Genomic DNA, 16,564 nt, shown 5'->3' with positions numbered 1-16,564 from the left:
TGAAATTAAATATCAAAAATGCAAATTTTAGTTGTATCTTTATTTATTTTGATATAATTGCCTCTCCTTTAAAATTTTTTATCTAATTATTAGTTTATATAATAAATAAGTATGATATAATAGTAATATACATATTATGAAAAGGTAAGTATACCTTTAAATATAAAAACTTGATAAGTATAAAGAGTTGTAATCAAGCCCGTTGATAACCTTGGCAAAAAAGAATTTGTAAATTCAGCATTATTTCTATAACGGTTATAACTGTATGTATGTAACATCATCACGCTTATAAAAGCAACCACATCAGCGACCTTGAGTAAAAAGAATTTGCAAGCTCAACGACCTTGCAATAGTTTATATTACCGTATAATTATTATTATTATTATTTAATAAGTCTCTACTATTATCCCTACTACTACTACTACTACTACTACTACTACTACTACTACTACTACTGCGAACAACACAAGTTACCCCCACCTCAAAAGAGTGGGATGCGCCAAAGTTGCACCATACTGCTTATGAGAAACGGTATATTTGCCGGAGAAGCATTAGTGAGTAATAGAAATGGGATAGCTTATTTGCATGCAATAAATACTCTTAGTGAAGATGTCAAAGTAAAGGTGCCAACAATCTCCTTGTACCCATTTGGAACAAGCGAAGAAGATAGCACTTACTTATCGCAAGATGAAACTGTTCAACAAAGCGATAGCACCATGGCCAGGGAAAATCGCGTTGATAAAGTTATTAGTCTCTTGCGTTTAGAACATCTGAATGAAGAAGAGCGCGAAGAAATAGTTTCAATTGTTGAAAAATACGCAGACCTCTTCAACATTCCGGGAGAAAGTTTGCAGGCAACCACAGTGGCTGATCACATAATACCCACGAAAGATGACATCCCAGTAAATACTAGACAATATAGACACCCACCCGCGCATAGAGATGAAATCGAAAGACAAATAACAGAACTTCTTTCAATGGATATTATAGAACCATCAACTTCACCGTATAATTCACCTCTTTTCATAGTTCCAAAGAAAAGGATTCAAAAGGAAACATAAAATATCGTCTAGTTATAGATTATCGAAAAGTAAATGATAAGACGATTGAGGATGCATACCCATTACCGCTCATAAACGATATACTCGACCAACTAGGAGGAGCTATGTACTTTTCTACTTTTGACCTGAAATCGGGTTTTTATCAAATAAAAGTTAACAATAGGGACAAGCATAAAACGGCATTTACGACCCCGCGAGGACACTATCAATTCAATAGGATGCCTTTCGGACTCAAAAATGCACCTGCTACCTTTCAAAGACTAATGGATTTAGTACTTAGAGGTTTACAAGGTGTAGATCTATTCGTCTACCTGGACGATATAGTAATCTATGCGCGTTCGCTCGAAGAACATAGAAGTAAATTCGAAAAGTTAGCCGAACGTTTACGTAAAGCGAATCTAAGTTTCCAGCCCGATAAATGCGAATTTTTAAGAAAAGAAGTGTTATATCTAGGACATCTTATTTCTGCCGATGGAGTGAAACCAGACCCAGAAAAGATAAGAGCAATCAAAGATTACAAAATTCTTACAAATACGACTCAAGTAAGAGAATTTCTCGGACTTGCGGGTTAATATCGACGTTTCATAAAAGATTTTGCAAAAATAGCGAAACCATTATCAGACCTAACAAGTAAAAACGCGAAATTTGTCTGGACACAAGAACATCAAGAAATCTTTGAAAATTTACGTTATAAACTATGCACGGCTCCAATATTACAGTATCCGGATTTTTCAAAATCTTTTATTTTAAGGACCGACGCATCAAACTACGCAGTAGAAGCAATTCTTTCCCAGGGTAAAATAGGTGAAGATAAAATAATAGCAGCAGCCTCTCGCGTCCTAAATAAACATGAGAAAAATTACTCAACTACAGAAAAAGAAATGGTTGCAGCATTATTCGGGATGAAAACCTTTAGACCTTATCTTTACGGTAGAGAATTCACACTCATTACGGATCATAGACCATTAGTATGGGTAAATTCAATGAACGACCCGACCTCACGCGTAATGAGATGGAGAGAACGTCTAAAAGAATTCGACTATACAGTACAATACAAGGCAGGAAAAATAAACACAAACGCCGATGCTTTATCTAGAAATCCAGTAGAAAATAATCGGGAAACATACCCAATAAAATTTAAATGGCATCCCACAGGGAAACCAGGAATCGCAAGACTCAGAACGTCTGACCCATCTGGCTCCGAACCAGTACTAACAAAAAAATCAAAAATAATAAATTCGGAAGAAAACGAACCCGAGAACTTACAAATAAACAAAAATAAAAATAATAATTCGAAAAACATAGAAAAATTGATATATTCGGAAGAAAACGAACCTGAATATACAAATAAAAAATTAAATAAAAATATTACCACCCCAGTGCACGAGGGTAGTAACAAAAACATAAAAATATTACGCGACGAAATTATTCATGCGGTAAAATTAGATAATTCAGTAGAAAAACAATCAATGAATAAATCATCTCAATTACCTGAAGGATATACTCAGGTAATGTCAAAACCTACAAGGGGACAACGAATATACAAAATAATTAGCAGTTCCACAGACGAGCAGCTAGACTAAGTGAATGACCCTTGGAAGATCGAAGATAAGAATAGGACTAACTACCCTATGAAACTACGGTCAGCAACAAGGCGAGAAAAGGAAAGAAGAAGCAACAAAGAAGATAGGCAATATATCCCTTATAAGAAAAATAAAAATAATAATAAAAACAAATATAAAAATAAAAATAACAAATTAAAAATAACCGATAAAAATAAAATAAGTATAATTCAAGAAACCGATGAAAATATCGCGGATCAAAATAAATCCAGCTTAGATAATAGCGGAAAAATTATAGAACAAAACTTAAACAAGAGCAAAGATAGTATAAGAAATTTAGAAATATCTCAAGAAGAACTAGAAATAACAAACTCAAGTAATAAAACACGGTCAGAAATCATAAATAGTAATAAATTAGAAGATAATAGGAGCGATAAATTTAGCATGTTAGTTAACGCGAGCAAATTATCCGATTATTCTGATAAATCATATTCATCATCAAACAGTGATCCTAGAGAAGAAAAATTAAGAAAGAAACTAATCAAAAATAATACAAATAACTTATCATATGATTCTAACACAACAGACTTCGGTTTATCCTACCTCAAAGAACCAACAGAGACTGTCCCATCGGATCAAAATCCACTACCCCAAACCTCTCCTAATAAAATTAATGAAGAAATCCCAGACCCACAAAACCCGACCCAAAATAATACAGAAACACAGACTCCTCAAATAAAATTTAAAAATACAAGATCTAAAAACAGATTTTTACCCTTACAATACAAAAGAACACGACAATACGCAGACTTTACACCATCACCCATCTCGCGTACTCATAAAAAAATAAATAAAAGCATTAATAAAAAAATTTTCAAAATAATTGACAGTTCGGACGACGAATCAAATACGGATGAATCAGAAATTATTAATTCCAAAATATATTCAAATTATTCAGATAATATTAGCACAGATTCCCCCATAGAAACAATTCCCATCATGACAACAAATCGCGAAAATGATATGGGAGGAGCAGTACCATGGTCCTCAGAAGAAGGTGGAGACAGACCCCAATACATTACCGTAGAAGCAGTAATCGAAAACAATAACAATCAAAACGATATTTCAATTTCAGCACAACCTCATACAACAACTACACCAAACGAAAACTCTCAAACATTACACACACAGCACACATACAAAGACATAAACAAAAATAATATACAGACATAGGTAGAAGAAAGCCCTCTACCCTTACGCAGGTCACAAAGAACAAGAAAACCAAAAACATGCTCTTGTGAAACGAACACGGACTCACGCGTACACACACACAAACACATACCTCACCAAATCAGAAAACTAATTAACAAAAATCAAATAAAACACAATAAAATCACAAAGAAACACCAAAACATAAAACTACCAGACATAATGATTACTTTAGAATCTCTAAAGAATTCAAATAATTACGATAAAACAAAAGAAACAAAAATTAATAAGAGATTGTCATCAATACCCGAACACATGGATCGCGTTAATAAAATAATAAAAGTACTTAAACAAAGCAAACAAAACAAAAACATAAGAAAATCAACACAATCAAGAAAACAGAAAAACTCACACACTCACATACAACCAGACCCCATCATCCCTAACCATTTAGACTCAAGTAACAAAATATTAAAAACAACAACAAGTAAAAGTCAACAAAAAGACAAAACACAGACACCTATACTCATACAAAACACACAAAGCCAACATAGAGTTACACAATCAGAAACAGAAAATCCCTGTCAACCCATTCCAAATACGCCAAACACAGACTCAGACATTAATAAAATAATAATAGATAACACTCAACAAAATATTAGCCAAAGAACATATAACTCAACTATATTAGAGTCAGACGAATTTAGACAGCCTTCCCTAAACTTATCTAATCCAATACTAAGCACAGATTCATGTAGCAAAGATTCAATGGAAAATAGTAACATAAAGAAATACAAAACAAAAAAAGAAAGAAATAATAAATCAACCGATAAAACAAATAACTCATATAAACGTAATAGTTATACTAACAGAACATACAATTCAACCACACGCGAATCACACGAATTCAGACAACCTTCCCTAAACATTTCCAACATAAATCCAACAGGAATTACAGACTCAAATAGCGAAAATTCATTAAAAAACAGTAATAGAACAAGAAATAGGATTAAAAACAAAAAGAAAAACAAATCAACAAGTAAAATAAATAGTTTATCAATAAATAACGATTCCACTGACAACGAAGAACAAATAAACAATAACGAACAGACAAAATCTCAAAACAAAAAGAAATCACAGACAAACAACACAAACAGAATCCCAAGAAACGATAATAATTTAAATAACGACAAAACAAACGACTCAGATAGCTCTACAGCATCCGAAAACTCAACAATATCAAACGACTTTAGTAACGAAAATATCTTCGAAACAAAAGACAATCTACTAATGCAGAAAAACAGTCATCTATGCTTCATAAACGCAGATAGCACCGTATCTAGTGAAATAGGGAGAAAATTAATTAGAGTAGGTCATTTAAATAAATTAAATCCAAATATCAAACACGATATCGGAGACATAATAAAAATGGGTTCTTCAAGAAGAAAAGTTATAGCTTTAGTAACACAAAATCATGATAAAGAAAAACCATTAGAATCAAATTATTTAAAAGCGTTCAAAAACTTGAAGTCATTTCTTATAGATAATAATATCAAAACAATTAGTGTATCACAAGGACTCAGTAACTTAAGCGAAGTAGTTTGGTCAAAAATTAAAAGTATCATTACAAAAATTTTCGCAGGAACAGAAATAAAATTTACTATTTGCAGAGAATTAATCATAATACCCCCCATAGAAGAAAGACATAGAATAACGTTAGAAAACCATGAACCTCCTATGTCAGGACACAAAGGTGTGACAAAAACATACAAGAAAATAAGACAAAGATATTTTTGGGACAATATAAAAGTACAGGTAGAAGATTTCGTTCGAAAATGTATTAGTTGCCAGAAAAAGAAACTAGTTAGAATAAAAACTAAACAACCGATGGTCATTACTGACACATCAGCCCAAATTTGGGATAAATTAGCTCTAGATATAGTAGTTCCCAACAAAATTTCAGCTAATCGTTACTCTTACATCTTAACCATGCAAGACGATCTATCAAAATTTTGTTTTAATATAATAAAAAATATTTTACTCTTTATCCCCTCTTCTTTTTTAACTTAAAAAACTAATTTTTTATTATATTAATACTGTAAAATGTAAATTTCGTCAGTATGCTCTCTGAGTTTGAAGGGAGAGGATATATATATATATATATATATATATATATATAGACATGCTTAGCCGCCATCTTGTTTTTAACTTTTTTTTACGTAATTGTGTGTCTGCTGTGAATTAGCGTCGACATATTAAAAAGTTAACGCCGATCTCGAAGATCCGACAAAAGCGAAAAAACTGACAAATTTTTTTCTCGCAGCTTATGACGTCATTTTAACTCGTATCGAGTATACGAATAGATCTCAATCATACAAGTTAAAATGACGTCACGATAAAATCCGCCATCTTGTTTTTAACTTTTTTACGTAATTGTGTGTCTGCCGTGAATTAGCGTTGACATTTTAAAAAATTAACGCCGATCCTCGAGATCCGACAAAAGCGAAAACTGAGAATTTTTTCCTCGCATATATTAGTTGATTTTTGGGAGTAATAGAGTATAAATAGCCAGATTAAACTATATTTGTATACAGTCTACGCATTAAATACTTATCGTTAATTTCAAAACGATGGAAGTATTTAAAAAAAATTATTTTAATTATATATATTCCACATTAGTTCGTTTATATTATAACCATATTTTAATACTTCTTTACCATGTTATTGGTAAATGCCAACAATTGTACAATTTGTTTTTTTACAAATTTTGCATATTTTTTTATAAATTTCAACTATGGTATAGTTGTGTTTGTTTTTTAATTCAAATGTATGTGATGAAAATAAAAATTATATTTAAAAAATTTTTTTATAAAACCATCATCGACAAATCATCGCCCACGGTTTTTTGTGATTGGCTGCAAATTTTTGGAATACCGCATAAAGAATATATTAAACAAAAAAAAAATGATGTTTTTTTGGTTTGAGTAAAGCCCATGTGTCAAGATTGAATATTACTGATATAAATAAAGAAAATATATCTTGTATTTTTAAAACTTACGGCTTAGAGAATTTCATGGAGTATGTAATAGATATAAGAATTGTAAAAACCAATGTAATATTGAAATTTAATTCAAAATTGATTGCGTCATATATTTTATATATGACGTGTCATAATTATTCATTTCAACCGTTGTATACAAAATACTATAGGCGTTTTTTTATGAACCTGATGAGGGAAAAACGGGATAGAAATTGTTCATATAGCGAAAAAATTGTATATTTTGATGGTAATTTTTTTGTAAAACAATTTTGTAGCAAAGAAAAAAAACAAAAGACAATGATAATTTCAAAAGTATATTAACAATGTTGAAAATGTGAAATTAATAAATAAAATTGTAAAAAAAAAGTTTGTTTTTCTTGAAAGGGCAAAGGTGATTATTTCGACGACGATGCTTTGAATCTATATGTGTAGAAATTGCTACTAAATGCGTATGGTATTATAGGAGTATCTATTTTTTCTAAATTGTCTTTATTATTTGTGGTATTTATTTTTAATTTTTTCAAATCTAATGTTTTGTCGCTAGTTTTTTCATTTTTTAAAATTTCAAAGCTGGTATTGTTAACTTTTATACCGTTAACATTGTAACTTACATTTGAAATGCCATTAGGATATATAAAATAAAATCGGGCTGTATTTTTATCGTCTAAATCTATAAACAAGAAATTATAATCGTTTGCGTTGAATATTTTCTTTATATATTTTAAAATTTTTATATTTTCAATATTTAAATCTGTAGTGTTTATAAACAACCCATAAAATAAATGTTTATTGTAATTGTATAACCGTTCACTGAAATTGATAATATCTGTCCCGCCGGGGTAAACTAACAAATTAAAATAATTATATTTTTCATCTATTGCATTCAATAAAGTGTTAGCTGTACCTGACAAACTAACATATTCCGAATCAACGGTATAAGGAATAATTGTTCCGCCAGATAAATCCAAGGATACTTCGAATGTTTGTTTTTTACTGTGAGTCGGTAAATCGCAATGAATACCCCCCGAACTGGTTATACTGATATCAGTGTGCTCGTTAATCGCATTGCTGTCATTAATGGAAATCACAAATGGTTCTGCTACAAACTTTTGGTCTTTAGCTAAATTACGCCAAAAGTAAAACACTTGATTGGCTATAGCTTTTAAGAATATTTTTTCATATATAACTATAAAATTATTGAATTTTTTTAATGCAAATTTTTGTTTTTCTAAATCAACAGTAACAGATTTTTCACATTCTTCAAATGTTTTTAAATTCATATTTGTTGTATCATCTGGTGTTTCGGAAAGTTTAATTACAAATGTTAACGTTGTATTTTGTGGAGACGTTAGCGGAGTTTTGATATTGGAAAAACATTTCGCAAATTTAACAAAATCTGATTTTTTCATTTTTTTAATGGAAATCACAGTGTGAGTCATGGGATCTAAAGCTGTAACTCTTAGTTTTGTCGCATCTCCTTCGGATAACACGGTTGTACCATCGTATTTTTCGTATTTAGGTAAAGATTTTAACAATTCTTTAGATTTTGAAGTTGCCGGTGTGGTAGATGAAGAAATTGACGAAATCGACGCTCCCATATTTATTAAGTTAATAACAACAATATGTATTCAAATAAAAATTCTTGGACAAAATTCCGAAAATCACTTAATGGTAATTTTGGTATTATTATTATATTCACTCTTATAGTAGTATTTATTTACTATATGTATACGGTGGTCAAATCAAATGTTGTTAACATTGAAGATTCTTCTTCGGTTAAAGAACGTTTTAGAACGGCTATTCATGAAATGTTAATAAACGCGGGTTTATCTAAAGAAGAAAAAAACAGACTTTTATTAACATTTAATACATTTTCAAAAGCAAAAAAATTAATAGATATACATAAGTCTTGGTGGTTCGATGAGGAGGTTTTAGTTACCTTGGCAAATGATACAATTTCCTTTATATCACTTACACTATTACCGGAATATAGTTATACATATGCATGCAAGAATATGGGACATTGTGTTATATATTGTAAATGAAATGTATACCAATATCGATATGAATATTACTTATAATTTTAGTGTGCCGTATGGCACTAATTGGTATCCTTTTTCAATATCATTACCGAAATTATTCACAATAACCATATATGAATATTATTTCCAATTTAATAATTTTCCTCCATTTGTAGTTAAGTATAAAACATATGTAAATAAGTTTATAAATGATCCGTTTAATAGTATGGGGTGGCGAAGAGAGGGGCCCAATGCATTGATGATGGCTATACCATTTTTAGATTGTGCTTTATTGGAACCTAAAGCAAAATATAATATAAAGTATAAAACTAGTCAATTTCAACAAATTTTAACAATGTTAGACCACTCGTATGTAGATTCTGGCCAGGGATTGTATAAAGATGGCGGGTATATCACACATACAAATGTCAGGGCGTACGGTTATGTATTTGAATCTTTTTGGGATGTTTGGGTATTGGGATTAATATTTCAAAAACACAATATATTGAAAGCATATAAATTTATTCATACACTTTTATTAAATCGTAACGTCAGGGCACATTCTCCATATTTATTTAGACGATCCTTAACGTTACAGCGAAAAATAATGCTAATATCGACAGTGTTAATGGTGATGTGAATGAGGAGGGATTTTTTACTATTTCTAGTGTTAATGTTGTAGTAATTAAAAATAAAAAATATACATTACATTATCAAGGGCAAAAAAAAAATATGTCTTTTTATGAATCTGATAAATACTTTCAATCGGGTGGGCTATTTTTCACGACTGCCAAAAATTTCTTTTATGCTAGAGACGACAACATAAATAATATATTATATGAACAATTGATTACACGATTCCCAGGAGTTATTTCCTTTGACAATAAAGATATTAAATTACCAACTGTTACAACAACAACAACATCATTTGTTCCTGATTTTTCCGACAGTTTACTAGTACAATTAGAAAATACAATTGTATTGTATAATACATGGAAAATTATGAAATTTAAGTTATCTCTTGAGGAAATTACATTATTTTCTGAATATGGATATACGACAATATATAACATAACCACCACAAATCAAGATACGACAACAGGAACGACGTCGGCGTTTCAAAATGACGAAGATGATACTGATGCTAAAGCAAACTTGATAGTGAGTGTCAATTTAGGATTGTGTACAGAACAGTCGTTAATTGATGAGTTTTTAAAATCGCAAGAACTTCTTAAAGCAAAATTAAAAAATCAAAATATTAAGCAATATTTAGATTATCAAAAATATACACATACACCCATTGAATTTGAAAATAATAAAAGTTTATTACATGATTTTTGGAAAGTAAAAACAACAGGTGACAATGCAAAAAGTAATACCGGTAAACATATTAATGAGAAAAATCAAAATTTAATTTTAGAATTAATTGATAATCCTGAAGATTCCAAAAAAATATATTCCCTACAAATCTACAATAAAAATAATATAGCTTTTAGTACAGTTCACAATGATTATGATAGTAATTTAGACATAACGTGTGGCTATTTAAGTATAAAGGTTAATAATTATGTCACCTATTTTTACAAAAATCAACTTGTATTATTGGATTGCATTAAAAATAAAGCCAGTATAGCAAATATAGAAACTGTTACAGATAAAGATTTTTTTAATCCAGAAATACAAACTTATAATTTATCTCAGGTTAAATCGGAGTTGGGTATAAATATAAAATGTTATCATAAAACATCAACGTATGATGTTAGTAAAAATCGAATTACCGATGTCACTAAGGGATTAAGAAAATATTCAACATTCGAACAAGTTTCAATACCGCCAAATATACACGAATCTATATTTTATAGACAAGAAAATGAAAAAAATTTAATTGGAAAATAATTACTCTAAAAAATTAATGAAATTAATTTTTTCAAAAAAAAGTTCATGATTCTTATTACACAAATTTATTATTTCTTCATTGTATTTATCATTGTCAACATCTATCAATATAGATTGTATTAAATTCAATATATCATTTTTTTGTCAGTATTATTAGATAAAATCTGAAGAATATTATTGTAACATACTAATAATGAAAGGAAAAATTCTTCATTGCCGTCGTCATAATTATATATTTTGCTGAGTTTATTCAATCCGTTAATATTTGATTTATTATTTTTAAATATATCCATTATACCGTCTCCGAGATTTAATGAATTGATATGATGCTTCAATAAATTATCATTTGAAACTATATAATTTAAATTATAACATTGTTTATGCAATATTTTTTCTTTTAAAAATTTAATACGTGTTTCATATTCTATGACTTTACTCCGTAAAAATGATACTTTTTTTAATAATGTTCCGATTTCTGTAATAGTTTGCGGAGTTATCGATGTATCTTGATAAGCCACCGATAAAAGTATATTTGATTTGGGTTTTATGGCTAATTCGCTGTGTAATTTTTCCAATTCGAACAAAAAAATTTCGATAACTTTGAAATATTCTTTATAAATCTTTTTTTTTAAATCCAATGTAAATGGCATAATGATGTTATGGAATTATTAAAATCTAGCGAATATAATTGGACCGAATTGTATTATATTCTTAATTTTTATACAGATTGCGAGTATAAAAGTAATTTAATATATTCCAATATAGATTTAGCGATAAACAAATATATTAATTTATTACAATATTATTATTTTAGGCATACCACAAAAGAAAATTATGATATAGATAAAATTGTAGATCAAATATTTTTATATAATTTCAATTTAATTACAGACTTTAAAGATATATTGGAATATTTGACTGTATATAAATGCTTAGATACACAACAATTACCGGTAAAATTAAAAATATCTTATATAATGATTTCATAATACCTGTTATAAGTTATTATGAATGTGCGGAAGACGATAATGAGATAAAAAAAAATGGAAACATATTAAATTTTCATTTATTTCATTTATTATAATTAATAATTTAACATTTGATTTTAAAAGTAGTTTTTGTACGATATAGATAAAATAATATTTTTCCTTTAAGGTAGTACTACCGTTACCACAAGAGTCAAATCCCAAAATCTAACCTTATTTGATTAACGTAGTAGATTTCCCTATACTAAATCACGTTGAAGAAAGAGAGACAGAGATAAATTTTGAATGTTTTTATTAATAAATATTCTCATATGCTCGGAAACCATACTGATTGTTATAAAATATGTTCTAGATGTTATTTTCTCTCGTTGTCTTAATTTTTATTAGAATCTTAACGTCCAGTTTTGTGAAATAAAATTAAGTCTGTGATTTTCCATAAGGATCAATCGTAAAAGCAAAAATATGTAAATATTAATATCTTTTTTTCAAGACTCGCCAGGCTTCCAAAAATTTTACTGCTTATTTATGATATTATAAAGTACCAATTTGCCAAATTTCATTAAATTCTGAACGTCAATTCTAAAACCGATAGTACTACCTTAATAATAAGACTACCCTAGTACCACCATCGCTTCTTTTCGCACCATTACAAGACAATGGTTGTTTCAAAAATAGGTACATTTGAAACGTTTGCAATTTTTTTAAATGAAAAATATAATTTCCAATATTTTTTAAATTTAATATGTATGCTAAGTTTCTGTGGTATCTGTGTAATGTTTTCCATAATTTATTCCTTTATGTAATGTATACCTAGTATATTATTGTCCGACTTAACTCTAGACAAGGAAACTAAGTTTTATTCGAAAGATTGTCCATTTAAATTTAAATATAAACAATTATTATATGTTTGCCCAATGCTAGAATAGCTGGTATCGGCCGTTTTTAATTGAAAAGGATACCCATATAATAATCTGTGGGACTCTTTATTTGGTTTTGAGTCTTCGCCGTTATCTTCGGTATATATAAAATTTTCCATTTTTTGACAAAATAAATTTTGTTTAAAATAAACTTTATCGGTAAAAACATATAAATTATCATCATCGATAAATAATAATTCTTCTTTATTTTTGTTATAATGTAAAAATATCAACGTGTGTCCGGGGACAAAAAAACGATTTTTTTCACCTATATATTTATATTCTAAACCTGTTATTAATGGTAAAAAAGGTAGTCACGGAGTAAACAAGCTACCATAATGTAATTTATCACTTTTTCGATCGGTAAATAAAATCGGATTTAACAAACAATATATGTTCGATATATAGTTATATTCGTCTTCATAATGACGATACGTATCTTTGTAATACTCTAATTGTTTAAAAATACTATAAAACATTGATATGTTTATATAATGAGCGTCTACATTTGTAAATGTAATATAGTTGAATCTGTTAAAAAGTTGTTTATGTTTTTTAAAGAAATATATAATTTCTTTTTTATTTTGAATATCAAAATAACTATAATTTTTATTTTTAAATTGTAAAATTTTCATAAAATCTATAGCTTTTTGTATAGGATATAAGTATTCTATAGTTCGATTATTCAAGATGTCACATGAAAATTGTTCATTTAACAATTTTTTAATATTTTTATTAGATTTTTCATAACTTGATTTTTTATAACTTTTTATGTAATTGTTTAAAAATATTTCAAAATTTAAATTTTTATTCCGGATCGGTACTGTGAAACTTTGAATATAATCAAAATCGTTATCTAAAAAACATAAACAGTTATTTCCGATTCTATCGACGGTATATAAGTCAAATGTTTGTTGCTTCAGGTTCGATTCTATTTTTTTTTAATTTTCATGTGACGCCGTACATTTTATAGCAAACAACGGTTGTATTTGATAACAATCACCGCTAAATAATAATAAAATTTTGAGATTGCTACTCTCCGATATTTTTGAAAAAATTGCTTTAAAAGCAATAAGAAATTTGTGTGTATCATTGAAAATTCATCGATACATACAGTTAATGACACTATTTTGTTGTCATTTTCAAAAAAATTAACAAACGATAAAGTATCTTTACAAAAATGTTCTTACAAAACGAACACATTGTTTCAAATATTTTCTTTCTACAATCCAATTCGGCCAAATGATGCGAAAATTTTACATATTGATAAAAATTCAAATTAAAAATTTTCATAATTAAACTCGTTACAGTAAAAACATATTTAGAGTCTATATTTAGTCTTTTTGCAGTAGCAACACATAATATATTTTGAACCGTTGTATAGTATAACGAATTACCGTTCTCCGATTTAAGTTTTTGTAAAATTGTCGTTTTTCCAGTCCCCGGAGGACCTAATAATAAAAAACAATTAAATTTTTCGGTAGAAGAATATAAAAAGTTTTTAACTTTATCTAAAAATAATAATTGATCGTCGCTACAATTAATAATTTCCTCATCGACCGTTGTTATCGACGGTACCTCTTTTTAATCTCTTCTTCGTCATCTTTTTGAATTATATCATGTAATACTTTATTTATTTTATTCTCCTTTGTCAAATCGTAATAAGGCTCGCCTGTGTAAATATTATCATAATTTCCGATTATTTCTAAAAACGTAGAATGCCATAATTGCTCAGATACTCTATTTGACTGTATACTATATGGCGATAGTTTAAATACATAGTTTCCTATTGTATGATATCTAAAAATTACATTTCTAGAATTTGTATATTTTTTATCTTCCATTTGATTAATTTCATCAACACCGGCGTCAAATTCAGTCATATGTTGGTCATCGGTGTCGATAGATTCTTTTAAAAGTGTGAGCGATTGACTGTCGTTTGATAATAACAACGCGTGATCCATAATAAACAGTTGCTAGAAAAAAATAAAGAATGAAAAATAAATTTGATATTATTAGATATATACAAATATACAAAGTTCAACATTATTTAACTTCAAAGAATTACGAGATGTGTTTTATAAAAATGAAACACTGTATTCTTCGATAGTGGACTGTGTTATAAGAAATAAACATACGTCTTTATATGAGTTCCCGGAGGACATATACATATACAATCAAGACGAGATAAGAATACTATTCATCGATATATATAAAAAACTTGATAATTTTTTACATTTTTCTAATAATGATTTTATAATTTAAAAAAAATCAGCATTTAACGATGCCGCTATAAAATTTTTTTATCAAAAAATGTATTATATATATTTGAATTTTATAATAAATCAATTTTATAATAAAAAATAATGACAGAATTTTTAAGTTTCAAAATACAATTTATTATTGTTCCCAAAAAGGTTTTTAGTGGATATTTATTTTTAAGATCCTCCTCATCCTCTAAAGTGAAATCTGTAAAAGTTATTAGTAAAATTGTGTCTCTCAATGAATTAAAATGGTTGAAAATTGCGAGTTTTCAACACGTAACTAAATTATATCATTATAATTATATAGAAAAAGTAGACCAATATTGTATTTATATGGAACACTATCCGTTATCTTTAATAGAATTTTCCGATAATTATTTAAATAAAATTGATGAATTTTTTCATCAAAAAATGTATTTTATTATAAAGATACAGGAACAAATGATTAATATTTTATCTTATTTTCGTAAATTAAAATTAATACATAGGGATATAAAGCTGGAAAATATAATGATTAAACTAAACAACAATGATAAAAAAGGGGAAAAAAATCTCAACGTTGTGGATTTTAAAGACATGTATCTGTGTATTGGAGACTTTGAATTTGGAATAAATGTAGATAGTTTAGAATTAAAAGGTAATAAAAAGAAATGTTTCACTTGGAGTTTTGTACCTCCTGAGGTTATTTTATTAGAATATAATTTTTATCCTCGTTTTTATACAATTGATTACTGGGCTTTTGGTGTTATGTTGTACAAATTATATTTCAATGAATATTTGATACATATACATAAGAATAAATCATTAAATTTAAAAATAAAAATTTATAGACAACAATTAAAAAATATACCTTCGAAATTAATTACAGCGCAGGAAAACAATATTTTTAGTAATACACTTTTAGCTTTTTTAAAAAAACTATTAACAGTTTCTCCAACCAAACGAATTGGATTTACAAATTTTACAGATATTCAAATATATTTTATAAAACATTTTTACCCGTATAAAAGTTAATAATAATAATAAGAAGTACATATATCTATTACTTTGAAAAAATATAAAAATGCGTTTAAGTGTAAAATCTTGGTTTTATATATTTTTAATATTAGTATTTATTATTTCTGGCGTTGTTATATGGTATTTTAGAGCGACAATTTTTAGTTCATCAACTTCGATAAAAACTAAATTTAATGGATCGGAATGAAAACAATAAAAAGATTCCACCGATACAAATTATTAAAATTATATTTATTAAAAAAAATACATAACATTTTTTTTGAAGGAACGTCTAATACACTTCGAATAAATAACGATCAAACAATCACTGTGTTAGAAGCTGAGTTTAATAGAAAACTTCAAAAATGTACAAATAAATTTATATTGTATATAATTAAATTAAAATATGTCAGTTTAGAAATTGAAAATATAATTTATAGAAATTTAACAAACGAGAATAGAAGTGATGTGGCGACTGATATAAAACAGATTATTCTAGAAACAAAAAATACTGTAACTTCAACACTTGAAAAATACAACAACTTATTGAAAGACGAAAACAATAATAACACAAGGGAGCATACTTTGAATACTTTATGCGATTATATGGAG

This window comes from Cotesia typhae, unplaced genomic scaffold (assembly GCF_013202065.1).
Source record: "Cotesia typhae breed Kobodo isofemale line unplaced genomic scaffold, CoteBio_Ctyphae contig_44, whole genome shotgun sequence".
Lineage (NCBI taxonomy): Eukaryota > Metazoa > Arthropoda > Insecta > Hymenoptera > Braconidae > Cotesia > Cotesia typhae.
The sequence above is the reverse complement of the archived record's forward strand: the minus strand, read 5'-3'. Positions refer to the sequence as shown.